This window comes from Sorex fumeus, unplaced genomic scaffold (assembly GCF_029834395.1).
Source record: "Sorex fumeus unplaced genomic scaffold, SorFum_2.1 ptg000001l, whole genome shotgun sequence".
Taxonomy (NCBI): domain Eukaryota; kingdom Metazoa; phylum Chordata; class Mammalia; order Eulipotyphla; family Soricidae; genus Sorex; species Sorex fumeus.
This window is the reverse complement of record NW_026606058.1, coordinates 4,753,147-4,766,150: the sequence shown is the minus strand read 5'-3', so window position 1 is coordinate 4,766,150 and position 13,004 is coordinate 4,753,147. Positions and strand designations below refer to the sequence as shown.

At 45.0% G+C, this 13,004-nt stretch overlaps 2 protein-coding genes across 8 annotated transcripts in view; one reads left to right on the top strand and one right to left on the bottom strand.

The window, feature by feature from the left end:
* Positions 1-2,197, bottom strand: part of LOC130024180 (leucine-rich repeat-containing protein 37A3-like) — a 79,675-nt gene extending 77,478 nt beyond the window's left edge. Inside the window, exons 1-2 of the mRNA XM_056114857.1 lie at positions 1,976-2,197; positions 79-253 (exon numbers count right to left, since the gene is read on the bottom strand). The gene's annotated coding sequence lies outside the window, so the exon portion shown is untranslated. The remainder of the gene's footprint in view (positions 1-78; positions 254-1,975) is intronic.
* LOC130033564 (leucine-rich repeat-containing protein 37A3-like) overlaps positions 888-13,004 on the top strand; it is a 74,496-nt gene continuing 62,379 nt past the window's right edge. For 4 of the 7 annotated variants that reach the window (XM_056125574.1, XM_056125498.1, XM_056125438.1 and 1 more), the window contains exons 1-6: positions 2,724-2,923; positions 4,207-4,304; positions 6,314-6,388; positions 9,327-9,391; positions 9,958-10,065; positions 10,767-10,896. The gene's annotated coding sequence lies outside the window, so the exon portion shown is untranslated. Of the gene's footprint in view, positions 937-2,723; positions 2,924-3,561; positions 3,630-4,206; positions 4,305-6,313; positions 6,389-8,231; positions 8,303-9,326; positions 9,392-9,957; positions 10,066-10,766; positions 10,897-13,004 lie in introns of those variants that run through there. The other 3 variants (XM_056125480.1, XM_056125488.1, XM_056125634.1) reach the window with 3 other exon arrangements.

Genomic DNA, 13,004 nt, shown 5'->3' with positions numbered 1-13,004 from the left:
AATAAACCTCCGGACACACTCTATTTCATCTGAACACCTTCCCACTATTTCTTTTCACTGTGCATCAAATAAAAATACCTGACAGCGAGATTGTGCAGGATACTCCAAAGTCTAGCTGAATGTAGACTTTCTTCTTAGCTAGAAATCTACAGATTTTAAATACGGAAGCGACTGAATTCCAAAGCCTTATGTTACTGGCTTAGGAACACCATTTTCAGCAGCTTCCTCCTCAATCCCAGATGGAGGACTGGCACTACAAATAAAAACAAGTACACGTGTCTGTGTTACTTTCGGGCAAGTGCCCGACTGTCGGGCAAGGGGCGCCCTTTTCCGCAGGTGCGTCCACGCGCACTGGCCCCCGGGAAAGGAGCCGTTGGCGGGGCGGGGGCGGCGCCGTCCCCGGGGCGATGGGCGAAGCGCTGAGGACGGGAGGGCGGTGCGGGCAGCTCGGAGGCCGGGAGGGCGTCCCGGCCGGGGGCCGCGAGGACAGAGCGAGGCTTCGCGGGAGGAGCGCCGGGGAGCACCGGGCGGCAGGTACCGGCGGCGGCAGCGGGGGCGGCGGCGGCAGGCACGTGGTGAGGCGCGCGCAGCGCGGCTTATCGCACGCGCAGCGGCGACCCAGCGGCGCGGCGGCGGCGACCTGAGCCTGACTGCGCCTGCGCGCGGCCGAGGCCCCGCCCCCAAGAGATCCCGCCCCGCCTCGCAGCGAGGCTTTCTCGCCCGCTGAAAAGGAAAGAAAGAAAAGGAAAGAAAGGAAAGAAAGAAAAGGAAAGGAAAGAAAAGGAAAGAAAAGGAAAGAAAGGGAAGAAAGGAAAAGAATGAAAAGGAAAGAAAGGAAAGAAAAGGAAAGGAAAGAAAAGGAAAGAAAAGGAAAGAAAGGAAAGAAAAGGAAAGAAAAGGAAAGAAAGGAAAGAGAGAAAAGGAAAGAAAGAAAAGGTCAAAAGGAAGCCCCCATGAGCAAAGCAAGAGGGATTTGCAGAGGGCGGGTGGGGGGGAGGCGCAGCTGACGCGGTCGCGGGCGAGAAAGCCTCGCTGCGGGGCGGGATCTCTTGGGGGCGGGGCCTTGGTCGCGCGCAGGCGCAGTCAGGCTCAGGTGGCCGCCTCCGCGCCACTGGGTCGCCGCTGCGCGTGCGCAAAAGCTGCGCTGCACGCGCCGAACCAGGTCCCCGCTGCCGCCGCCGCCCCGGCATGTGGGAGCCCCATCACCCCACATGGTCCCCAACGCCCGCCAAGAGTGGTTCCACGCAGGCAGAGTGTGGCCCCAAAACTAAACTTCATAAAGCAATTCTGGGGGGCTGGAGTGAGAGCACAGTGGGGAGGGCGTTTCCCTTGCACGTGGCTGACCCGAGTTCGATTCCCAGCATCCCACAGGGTCCCCCGAGCACCGCCGGGTAATTCCCGAGCGCAGAGCCGGGAGGAAGCCCTGAGCGTCGCCGGGTGTGACCCCCCAAAAAGCAAAATAAACTAAGTAATTCTGACAGTGCGGATTAACCGGACCGTCCGGAAAGGAGCCGTTGGCGGGGTGGGGGCGGCGCCGTCCCCGGGGCGATGGGCGAAGCGCTGAGGACGGGAGGGCGGTGCGGGCAGCTGGGAGGCCGGGGAGGGCGTCCCGCAGCCGGGGGACAAGAGGACAGAGCGAGGCGCCGCAGGAGGGGCGCCGGGGAGCACCGGGCGGCAGGTACCGGCGGCGGCAGCGGGGGCGGCGGCGGGGGCGGCGGCGGGGGCGGCAGCGGGGGCGGCAGCAGGCACGTGGTTAGGCGCGCGCGGCGCGGCTTGTGCGCACGCGCAGCGGCGACCCAGCGGCGCGGTGGCGGCGACCTGAGCCTGACTGCGCCTGCGCGCGGCCCAGGCCCCGCCCCCAAGACATCCCGCCCCGCCTCGCAGCGAGGCTTTCTCGCCCGCGTCCGCTGCGCCTCCCCCCCCACCCGCCCTCTGCAAATCCCTCTTGCTTTGTCCATGGGGGCTTCCTTTTTACCTTTTCTTTCTTTCCTTTTCTCTCTTTCTTTCCTTTTCTTTCTTTTCCTTTCTTTCCTTTCTTTCCTTTTCTTTCCTTTTCTTTCTTTCCTTTCTTTCCTTTTCTTTCTTTTCCTTTCTTCCCTTTCTTTCCTTTTCTTTCCTTTTCTTTCCTTTCCTTTTCTTTCTTTCCTTTCTTTCCTTTTCTTTCTTTCCTTTTCAGCGGGCGAGAAAGCCTCCCTGCGAGGCGGGGCGGGGCCTGGGCCGCGCGCAGGCGCAGTCAGGCTCAGGTCGCTGCCACCGCGCCGCTGGGTCGCCGCTGCGCGTGCGCACAAGCCGCGCCGCGCGCGCCTAACCACGTGCCTGCCACCGCCCCCGCTGCCGCCCCCGCCGCCGCCCCCGCCGCCGCCCCCGCTGCCGCCCCCGCCCCCGCTGCCGCCCCCGCCGACGCCGCCGCCCCCGCTGCCGCCCCCGCCGCCGCCCCCGCCGCCGCCCCCGCTGCCGCCGCCGGTACCTGCCGCTGATGCTCCCCGGCGCCCCTCCCGCGGCGCCTCGCTCTGTCCTCGCGGCCCCCGGCCGGGACGCCCTCCCCGGCCTCCGAGCTGCCCGCACCGCCCTCCCGTCCTCAGCGCTTCGCCCCGCGCCCCGGGAACGGCGCCGCCCCCGCCCCGCCAACGGCTCCTTTCCGGAGGGCCAGTGCGCGTGGACGCACCTGCGGAAAAGGGCGCCTCTTGCCCGACAGTCGGGCACTTGCCCGAAAGTAACACAGACACGTGTACTTGTTTTTATTTGTAGTGCCAGTCCTCCATCTGGGATTGAGGAGGAAGCTGCTGAAAATGGTGTTCCTAAACCAGTAACATAAGGCTTTGGAATTCAGTCGCTTCCGTATTTAAAATCTGTAGATTTCTAGCTAAGAAGAAAGTCTACATTCAGCTAGACTTTGGAGTATCCTGCACAATCTCGCTGTCAGGTATTTTTATTTGATGCACAGTGAAAAGAAATAGTGGGAAGGTGTTCAGATGAAATAGAGTGTGTGCAGAGATTTATTGCTTTCATTTGAGTTCTGAACCTGTTAGATGATCACAGTTCTTTTAAGAAATATTTGGCTTTTTTGGTTTTGTTTTTAAGCAAGGTGCTATTTTGTACGTTGGTCTCTGACCTCATTCACCTTCAAAGTGATGTTTTGCAGGATTATTTTACCATGGTCTTTTGAAGATTTTAATATATTCAATTATTTCTGTGAAAGAAAGAGATTGGTACTCTGCAGGATTAAACTTGTCCTGGTAAAAATGTTGTTCCCAGGTTCATGGTTTTCCGTCTTTTTCAGACTCTGGCCCCTTCCAGCCTTTTTTTCCACGTGTGGCCTGGTGGCCTGCCCTCTCCTGCTAATGGTCCTCTAGTCTCCTGCTTTCTCCCACCCATGGGAATTCTGCCGTTGCCCCTTGGAACATCCTGGTCTCATACCGTCTCTTATTGATAAATACTGGTTTAAATGGTCCTTTTTTTTAAAGTTAACCAAAAGGATACTATGGACAAAATAGCTGTTTAGAGCCAGAATAACACTTTCCTAAGAGATTTCCTAAGTATGCTGATGTTTTTTCGTTTTTCAGATAAAATATATTCCCGGTCATTTTGTGGCAAGACCTCTTCTAAGATATAAATGAATGCCATGACTGGTGAGCTCTTTGGTAACATTTTGTTGCTTTTTAACCTAACACTGTGCCTAGTATGATTAATTTTTTTTTCTTTTCGGGGCACACCTGCTGATGCACTGGCTCTGCACTCAGGAATTATTCCTGGCAGTGCTCTGGGACCATATGGGATGCTGGTAATCGAGTCCAGGGTCAGCCGTGCGCAAGGCAAATGCCCTCCCTGCAATGCTATGGCTCCAGCTCCATAATTAATTTTTCACTCTTATCTTCACATTCCTTTTGCCAAAAGTTCTTCCAATGCCTACTTTTTATGGTTCTATCTGCTGGATATCTTAGCACATTCCCTTAGATCCTTTTTGCAAGAGAGAAAGCTTTACGCATAAAGATACATTAGTTTGTCATACAAAAACTTCTTGACAGCCTCTTTTCACATTTCTATCACTTTTTTTTAGTTTTTAAAACATTAAATTTACAAAGAAGAAATGGAAACATTGGTTTCATAACTCTAAACCCATAGATGAAACAAATTGGTTACTGTTTCAGTTATTCATGTTGAAGGTGCATTATTGAATCTATTTTATTACTGTTTATGTTGGTACAGAAAGTGACTGAAACTGAATATGATAGTGACAGTGATGATGATGAGGATGATGTTCATGTCACTATCGGAGACATTATAACGGGAGCACCACAATATGGGTAAGTTTTTAAATTTTCAATTTCTAGTCTTATGGTGCAGGGAATTGATCCCAGGACCACATACATGTGAAGCATGTGCTCTCCCACTGAAATACATCCTTTACTTCTTTAACTAGCAGTCCTGTATCAAAAACTGGGTGCCATTATTAAGACGTTAGTGATAGATTCTGTTGGTTTTACATTTTTTATCATATCATGATATGAAAGCATTCTTATTTAAGTTTTACTTTCAGTTGCTAAAAGTTGTACATCTTAAACATTCTTATAAGAAGAAAATGAAAACTGTGACGATGAATGTTAAATTGCTGTGATCAGCATTTTGCAGTTTATATACATACATATATGTATGTATATGTATGTCAAGTCATGTTGAACACCTAAAACAAATTCTTTGTTATTTATGTCTCAAAAAATACTTAGCCATGGAAAACATTTCCTTCCTAATGGTGAATTGAATTATAAAAGTTGCATGGAATCAGTAATTTGTAATTCTAGGACTGAAAGTGTTTTTGTAAAATGAGTGCTACAAATTTTTAGATTTAGAAACTATTAAATTGCAGCTTGTATTCTTCCAATCTTGAGCTTTGTTTTTTTATGTATGTTATATATGTATATATTTTAAAATAAGGCCCAAAACTGGTAGTGTTGGGGATACTTTCAGTGGTATTCATGGTACAGGATCTGACATGTTAGGCATGTGCTTTTATTTGAGCTATTTTCTTAGCTCTAGGATTTTAATATTTTTAATTCAGTTTTTTAATTGATTTTTAAAAAATCAGAAGGCTTTTATTTTTAAACTCTCTATGGCTTGTTTCTTTAGTTTGGGGGAGTAGGAGCACACCCAGAGATATTCAGGTGTTACTCTGGAACCGATCCTTTAAAAAATACATTTTTAGCAGGGGTGAGGGTTGGAGCCACACCCAGCTGTGCTCAGGGCTTGCTCCTATCTCTGTGCTCAAGGATCCTTCCTGTTGGGTTTTAGCGACCATATGGGGTGTCAGGGATCCAACCCTAATCAACTGTGTGCAAGGCAAGTGCCTAACCTGCTGTGCTATCTATCTGGCCCCGAAGTTTTAAAATATTTTAAAATGTATTTTAAAACTATATTTCAGAGTTCGTTCCAGATTTTTCTGTAGCTTTGAATTGCTGTCTGCGTGAGATGCTGAATCCAGAGTAAGCCAGCAGCTTCCCTGCTGAAGAAGATAATTTATGAAAATTCACTTAAAAAAAGACTAAATCTCCTATCTTGAATCTCTGCATACAGTGTAACTTGATAGTATATTTTTTTTAAAAAATAATTTAAAATGATTTTTAGGGGCTGGAGAGATAGCACAGCAGTAAGGCGTTCGCCTTACAAGCGGCCAACATGGCCGACCCGAGTTCGATTCCTCCGCCCCTCTCGGAGAGCCCGGCAAGCTGCCGAGAGTATCTCGCCTGCACGGCAGAGCCTGGCAAGCTCCCCGTGACGTATTCGATATGCCAGACACAGTAACAACAAAGTCTCCGATGGAGACGCTACTGGGCCCGCTCGAGCAAAGCGATGAATAGCGGGAGGACCGTGACTAAATCCTAAATCCGTGATTTTTAGGGGCTGCAGAGATAACACAGCGGGCAGGGCGTTTGCCTTGCATGGGGCCGACCCAGGTTCGATTCCCAGCATCCCATATGGTCCGCTGAGCACCGCCAGGAGTAACTCCTGAGTGCAGAGCCAGGAGTAACCCCTGTGCCTCGCCGGGTGTGACCCAAAAAGCAAAATTAAAAAAAAAAAACAGTTTTTTAGTCATTAGTTACAGACATTTAATATTCCAACACCAGTCCACCACCATTGCACCTTCTCACCACCATTATTTCCAATTTTCCCAACTACCACTTGAACATGCCCCCATAGCAGACCCACTATCATTTATTTTACATTGCTCGTTATAAATAATTTGATGAAAGGATGATCAAAAACTGTTTCCTTAGAAGAAAGATTGTGAATTTTTTCTTTGTTTGCTTTTTTGCTCCAGCCCCGGTAGTGAAGATTCTTCTATCTCACCATGGAGCCCTTAAACCTTGTGTAAGAGATTACTAAGACGTTACAGGTAAAGCCTTCTGTGTATAGATTTTGTCAATTGAAATTGGTTGCCTTTCATATTACATACCATCCAGTCCTGTGTGCTACTTCTGGCTTAACAGTGTTACAGAGTTAGAGATGTTGCGTAGCCAGAATTGCATCCACACACTCCAGGGTGTCCAAAAGTGTTGACGGAGTAACAGATGGAGTGAAATTCTTAACTGGTGGCTTTGGGGCATAGGCCTGACGGCTGGGCTTCCAGAAGCACAGAGGGTAGTCTGTGCCCGATCTCCGAAAGCTGATTGTGGAATGTGGAGGTTTTTGGCTGCTGGCACTCTGTTTGGGTGGACGTGGGGATTCACCCGTTCCTCTCTGGGTTGCCTCTGGATGACTCAGCCTTGTGCAGGATCCGAGAGAAATTCTTGATCTCTTTCAAGATTTATTTCTAAGTTTGTTATTCTAATTTATTCTGGATCATGGCCTGTGAGAGAGCTCACATGGCGCTGGAGGTGTTCCTTCCGGGCTTCCAGAAGAACAGGGATACATGGAGGGAGGGAACCCTCCCTGACCTCATGAAAGCTGGAGATTTCAATCACAAAACCTGCATGCTGGAGTTTTTCAAAATTAATTTCTGGATGAGACTTATCCGGATAGTGGAATTCGGCCAGGAGCAAACTGATGATTGTGAAACATCCAAAAAATTTTGAAAAGAATTATCAGGAGGGGATGAGTGAAAATGACCATGAAAAAGAGCTGTGGAGAGACAGTTTTTGTGGATGAAAGTTGCAGAGTTGGGCTGTAGAGGGTGGAGAGGTAAGTGGAAAGTGAGGGAGGGGTCCATTAGCACAGACCTCTCTAGAAGGCTGACTGTGAATCCATGTTATATTCTTTGATCTAAGTTAAAATGGGGGGATAAAGAAGATACTTTTGAGTACTAAACAGAATTATGGGTAACTTGGAGAACTCAATGGCTTCACGGCTTGTCGAGACGTTAATTGAAAATATAACTGATCTGGTCAGTGTGGGAGATTCATGTTAAAATGAAATACTTTCACATACTTGCTTGAAATTCCTTTGGACTCCCAGGTATGTGGGATCTAGCACTTCGTGGCTATCTAAATTACTGTTAAGGAAAATGTATACAGGTCTTAGGCCAAAATCACATAAGTAATATTGGCTAAACCTTGAATGTGAATGGGGTTCTGGCTCCAAATTTTAGCTTTTCCCTCTGTTTTCAGGTATATTTTACTACGTTAAATGAAATTGAGTTCATCTTTACAAGTGTTTCGTTTTCATGTAACTTCCACCCAGATCAGGATATGGAATGGTACTCGCATTCTAGAAACCTGTTCCCTATTGTTTTCTCTCCGTCCTTAACCACTTACACCAAGAACCACATTCTGGTTTTGGTTTAGATTGATTTCATTTTATGAATTTATTTTATGGACAAAAGTAGTCCATGTATTTGAAAGACGATCTACTAACAGTATTGAATGCAGTGAGAGCCTAAAGGAGATCACTGGATTATAAAACAAGGACTATTTCTTATTACTTCTTTCTTACAGGATTGCTGACTACTGAATTCAGTAGGAGGCAAGGAAATGAGGACAAGATGTATATATAAATGTGTTACTTACGCTTTAGGGCTGGAGTGACAGCACAGTGGGTAAGGCGTTTGCCTTGCATGTGGCCAACATGGCGACCTGGGTTTGATTCCTCCGCCCGAGAGTATCTCGCCCCCAGGGTAAAGTCTGGCAAGCTACCTGTGATGTATTTAATATGCCAAAAACAGTAAGAACAAGTCTCCCAATTTGTTGTGAGACGTTACTGGTGCCCGCTCGAGCAAATCGATAAACAACGGGAGGACGGTGCTACAGTGCTACTTTCCCTTGACCAGCTTAGTTTCTTGGGAAGTGTGTAACAGTGGGACATGTACTGGCAGGTAGGTTTTTGAAGAAAAAAACATTCAACTTTTAAGACCCCCTTTTGGGGGGGGCATGGGAGAATTGGGGAGTGGGGCGGCTTCCTAAGTGGTGTTCAGTGCTAATGGCCTGGAATGAATTTTTTTAGGGATTGGCCTGCCAGGTGTTGCTCCGGGGCCCCTTTGCCTTTGGGGATTTCCTCCTGTTGATTCTCGGCTGTTTGAGCAGCAGTTCTGTGCTGTGAGGTGCTGGTGCCACCAGGATTGTCGTGACAGTGCTTGGGACCCCTGGATAATAATCTGGCAGTGTGCGAGGGGTCAGATTGTGTTGGGGATGATGCCCAGGTCATGCTCATATTATGTATGTGCCCTAACCCAAACATATAAGATGTAATTGTTTCTTTTGTGGAAGAGTCCTCCCTTTGTTCAGGTGGCCCAGGCCTCACTGCGAGTGATTCTCAGCCCAATGGTAGGTGGTTTAATTTGAGGGCCAATGTATGTGGTCGTATTGTTCCAGTCGTGCTCAGGTGCTTCCAAGGACACATCTGGGGGTACTTTTGAAGGCCTTCAGCACTATCTTTCTTGATCCCAGAATATCTGTTTTTTTTTAAATTTTTTGTTTAATAAGTGACAAAAAATTAAGACTTTTTTCCCCCTAGGGGTCAGAGAAATAGTACAGCGAGTTAAGTCACTTGATTTGCCTGTAACCAGTTTAGTTTGATCCCCAACACCACCTGGTCCCCCGAGCATTGCTGAATTGGCTCTGAAGGTCTCTGAGCACAACTGGGGTACTCTAGATAATCCTTGGTACTGCAGTGCTTGAAGAACATTGCATTCTCAGACCCAGGCATTGAACTGCCGACCACAGTAATGGCAGGAAGGGGCCCTTAGGTCCCCTAATCAGCACTTCGGAACCCTCCCCCACACCCACTTTTTTAAAACATGTTAGTCAATGTCAGTCTATATATGTATAACTTGTATACATGGAGTATATTGCTATTTTTGTTTAGTTCAGGATTATCAGAATAATTTTTGTTGTTCTTAGGAGTTACGGAAAAGCACCAGTGAATCTTAATATCAAGACAGGAGGAAGAGTTTATGGAACTACAGGTAAAATTTGTATTTGCCAGTGCATCAGTAGGAAAGTAATGACTATGCCTGAATAACGTACAGACTATAGTAGCTATCACAGGTGATCTGAAGAGTGCTTCAGTTCAATTCAAGAGAGTCGTTTAAACTTGTGTCTCAAGGATGGGGAAACTTTTCTCTGTGAAAGGCTTTGTAAGAGAATACGTATTTGTAGAGTTTGTGGGTCACGAGGTTTCTTTCCCTCTTTTGATTTTAACTTGTTTGTACAACCCTGTAAGACCTGTTATAGTTCACAGCATATAAAAAGGGATTTAACACCTGGAAGTTATTGGTACATATTGGTACAGGAATTTATTTGAATGCGTTAACAAGTTCCTAATCCATACACTTTATCTTAGAGTTTCTTCCCTAAAGTTTAAACTTACTGTTATTGATAACATGCTTATTCCTATAGTATGCCTGACTCTAATGTTCTCATTGAAGCCTTTGTTTCATTGAGAGCTATCACTAGTAAAATGGTGTTTTCTGTTTTTCTCTCAGTATCTTGCTCATGCCATTCTTTCTCTATTTTGTATTTGTTAAAAAAGGAACAAAAGTCAAAGGGGTAGAGCTCGATGCACCTAGAAGTATTAATGGAGTTCCACTCTTGGAGGTAGATTTGGATTCTTTTGAAGATAAACCATGGTGTGAACCTGGTAAGATGATAAATGACTCCATACCCCTCCCTGGGACCAGCCTCAGTGACCCTCAAGGTCCTGGGGCACTCAGTGTGTGTGATGCTCAGTCTTCTGGGATGAACATTGTGGTACCAGGGCGTGTGCTCCAGGCCACTGAGCATGTGCTCTAATACTCGAGCTGTTTCCCCAGCAGAAGAGGACTGGATTTTTCTTGGGAACACCTGATGGTGCTTGAGGTCTGCTGGCAATGACTGGTTACCTTGTGTGCTTGTGATCAAACCTGGGCATCTATATTCAAAGCATTCATTCTAGCTCTTTGACTTATCTCTCTGGATTGCAGATTTTTAAAAGATGTTTCATATTACAGTCATTAGAAAAATATCTAACTTTCAGTATCAATAGTATTCATAGGATTTTTGTAAATGTCATTATAAATGTCCTAAGCATAATTAGCAGTAATGACCTGTGTTGCTAAATTGTAAGAGTAGCTTAGCATTATATTAGTCTTGCATAGCATAGTATTTTCTTATAATGCCATTTATAAAGGAAATTTCATTAAAAACATAGTTTTGTGGTGCTAGAGTAATAATCGGAAGAACTAGTAAAATTTGAAGAAGTATTTATACTTATAGAACTTATCATTTACATTTTTATATTTTATTTGCTGCATGAAAATAGGATTGAAATACTTGCATACAAAAGTTGTGTCTTCTTTTTAGGCGCTGACCTTTCTGATTATTTAATTATGGGTTTAACGAAGATACCTGGAACGCTTACTGTGAAAAACAAAAAAGGATACGAATGGGGCTTGAAGTTATAGCAGTTACCTCAATTACAAATATATTTATGGTAATTAGTAAACATTTCAAAATACTCCTGTCTTTTCTATTTTCTATTCACTTTTTTTCCCTAATCACTTTTTCCCCATAAAGGTGATTAAATACTGTGTGATAGTTTAAAATTCCGTTCTTTTTATCGTGTTTTTTCCCCTTCCCTTTCAGAGTTCTATGTTAATGCTTATCTGATATTTAGCTACAAGTTACTGACTAGCCACAGTTAGTTTGTATTTGTATGGCCTATCAATTCAAAATTACATGGCATCTGAATGGGGAATATGTTATTTAACTTATGCCAAAGACTGTACTATGGGAGTTACACCAGGTGCAGAGATCCAAGATGGCAGATTCAATCTTTTTTTTTTTTTGGTTTTGACTTTTTGGGTCACACCCAGCGATGCACAGGGTTTACTCCTGGCTCTGCACTCAGGAATTACCCATGGCGGTACTCAGGGGACCATCTGGGATGCTGGGAATCGAACCTGGGTCAGCCGCGTGCAAGGCAAATGCCCTACCCGCTGTGCTATCGCTCCAGCCCCAGATTCAGTCTTTTTTTAAGGTGAATTTTAGTAAATTATCCTTGGTTGCTCTCATTTTTTGTTCTTGAGTCTTCTCCTATGCCACTACTCAAGGGACAAGATTAAAGTGGAAATAGCTTCTCTGTTTCCCAAACCTTCAGCTTCCTGGTGACCTACAAGTTTGCTGATTGTTGTTTCATCTCCACTTTTGCAAGCATGTGAATTTGTACCCTATTATACTAACAAATGCAAAGTACAGTTCTTGCTCTATGTTGTGATTTTATTTTGAGTCATAGTCTATGTTTGTTTGTTGGATATAAAAGTTCTTCCAACAGGTTATGCTGTTATATAGACCATAATATAATCTATCAAAATTGGAGGCTTAAATTTTCCTTGTTGTTTTTTTTAACAATGGTAAGGAAAATGGCAATCTGAATATCTCTATAACTTTGAATGTTGTATGTATTGCAGTTTGGGCATTCTTTAAGAAAAGAGTCTCTTAAAGAATTGTGGATTTACTATTATTTACAATGACTAGAAACATTTTCTGGAAAGTGAATTTTACTTTTACTGGTTCTTTATATTTTCCTTGAATAGAACAAAGAAAGTTCCTTTGTAAACTTCCAGCTTCCATATACTTTTGTCTCTTTGCAGTAAACTTCTAAAAGTAAAGAATATAAAGGAAATGATGGTTTCCATTGAAAGTAGCCTTCATGAATACCTTGTTGATATGTATACTGCTTTACTGCAAAGTTGTTTTGAAGAGTTTTTTTTTTCTGGTTTGGAGTAGAGGTCATTTTTTCATTTTAATTTTTGATTCTGAATGAATACGGGTTTGAGTTGGATAAGTATAGTCTGTTGGCTCTTTTTGCCTTGATAATGTGCTTAAATATTGCTTGTCTTGTAGAAATACTGATTTGGGAATAGGGTATGTATATTTTGTTTGTTTGTTTCGGGACCACATCTGTTGGTGCCCCCGTCTTGGTGCTCAGCGTGACTTCTTTGGATGATGGGAACTTGGTGGTGATGGGCATTAAACATGGACCTCCTGCATGCAGAGCATGTGGTTAGCCCATTGAGCAATCTCTCCAGTCATTCAACTTCATTACTGTGTGCAGCTCACGATGATTTTTTTTCATTTTGCTTCCTGTTGTCTGTAGGATCTTTTAGGTAAAGGTAAAGGTAAAGGCCCTCCCGTTGATCGTCGATTTGCTCGAGCGGGCCCAGTAACGTCTCCATTGGAGACTTTGTTGTTACTGTGTCTGGCATATCGAATACTCTCGGTAGCTTGCCGGGCTCTCCGAGAGGGGCGGAGGAATCGAACTCGGGTCGGCCATGTTGGCCGCTTGTAAGGCGAACGCCCTACCCGCTGTGCTATTTAAAATGCTGAAAATGTGAAAATGTGTTTGAGCGCAGTTGATATTTTTAAGCTGCAGTTTAAATTTCTGAAAGTGCCATGTTAAGATTTTCAGAGTTTTGTGGAATATTTTTAAAAAATGATTACTTGATTTTTTACCATGTACCATGTAAATGGTGATTAGTAAAATGTTACAAAGTTCTTATCAGTAATGCAAATACGAAGAGGTACATGTGTGAGGTCCTA